Below are 1,416 nucleotides of genomic sequence, written 5' to 3'. Positions count from 1 at the left end.
AAGCAGCTGATCTTCTTCTCTTTCTTCTCTTTGATTCTCTCTTTTCTCTTTCTCTTTCTATCTTTTTTTATTTTGTTTTATTGTTCGGTGGAGGAGATTATTATCCCGCATGACGTGGTGTTTTGGGAAGCGAGGCATTGTTTATCTTCGGATGATCCTAAATGGGAGGTCAAAGGCAGCCATCTTGTCACTTCCGGTTCGACAGGTTCGAGACGCGTTTCGGAATTTCGAGACGGTTCGAAAAGACGTGTTCGAAATGGCGAGTGAAGACGAGAAAAGTTTTTTTTTTGTAGGTGTTTGTTTACGTGTGAGTGAGTTTGGTTTTTGTGTTTTGTTTGTTACACTGTTTGTTTCACTGTTTTTTTCTTTTTTGTAGGTGTTTGTTTACGTTTGAGTGAGTTTGTTTTTTGTTTTTGTTTTTCATTGTTTGTTTCACTGTTTGTTCTTTTTTGTAGGTGTTTGTTTACTGTTTGAGTGAGTTTGGTTTTTGTTTTATTGTTTGTTCCTTGTATTTGTGTTTGTTTTTTCTGTATATGTGTTTTTGCTTTGTGTGTTTTTTTGGCTGTTTCCCTGAGTGCTTGTTAGATTCTTTTTGTGTATATTAATTGCTTTGTGTGTATGTTTGTTTCTTTGAGTGTGTTTGTTCCATTGTGTGTTTATTACATGTATGTGTTTAATTATTGAGTGCGTGTTTGCTTCTGTGTGTGCTGTTTATATTGTGTGTGTGTGTGTGTGTTTCTGCATTTGTTTGTTTGCTTGTGCATGTATGTATGTTTTTATGCACGTATGTATGTATGTATAATGTATATATGTATATATGCATGTGTGTTTGTACGTATGTATGTCTGTATAATGTATATATATGTATGCATGTATTTATGTAAGCTTGTACGTATGTATGTATGAGCTTATGTGTGTATGTATGTTTGTGTGTATGTATGTCAGCGCGCATGTACGTGTTAGCGCGCGCGCCATCCGCATGGGGCATGTCGGCTCCCAGACGACGCCGAGAGACATCCCCGCCGCTCTTACCTCATATGTTGCCAATCGCCTCATGCACGAAAGGCAGTCGGGACCCTCACTCAAGCCCGTGGGGACCCTCACTCAAGCCCGCGAAGGACAACTTCATCTCCGCCCCGTATTTAAGTCCTGTTTTGTTGTTTTGTCCACTCGTGTTCTCGGTTACGACGCGCAAACGACACTGGGCGATGGTAAACATGGCGCGGTCGTATACATGTCATCGCGGCGCTTGTGGAATAAACGTTCAAGTTGTTTATTATCGGTTGAATCGCTTAACTTACGATAAGGAGAGAGGATAGGTCCTTACCACTTACCGCTCGGCGATTTTGATCTTTATTGAAGGCCTTTTTTTTAACGGTTTGTATAGCCATAATAAAAGAGCATCGTGGGAGGACA

The 1,416-nt window shown here is 40.1% G+C and overlaps 1 protein-coding gene across 1 annotated transcript in view; it reads right to left on the bottom strand.

The window, feature by feature from the left end:
- SerT (Serotonin transporter) overlaps positions 1-1,206 on the bottom strand; it is a 107,090-nt gene extending 105,884 nt beyond the window's left edge. Inside the window, exon 1 of the mRNA XM_070114454.1 lies at positions 1,033-1,206. The gene's annotated coding sequence lies outside the window, so the exon portion shown is untranslated. The remainder of the gene's footprint in view (positions 1-1,032) is intronic.
- Between the last annotated feature and the right edge of the window lie 210 nt (positions 1,207-1,416).

The sequence above is a fragment of the Penaeus vannamei genome, chromosome 36 (assembly GCF_042767895.1).
Source record: "Penaeus vannamei isolate JL-2024 chromosome 36, ASM4276789v1, whole genome shotgun sequence".
Lineage (NCBI taxonomy): Eukaryota > Metazoa > Arthropoda > Malacostraca > Decapoda > Penaeidae > Penaeus > Penaeus vannamei.
This window is presented reverse-complemented; position numbering and strand designations above follow the sequence as displayed.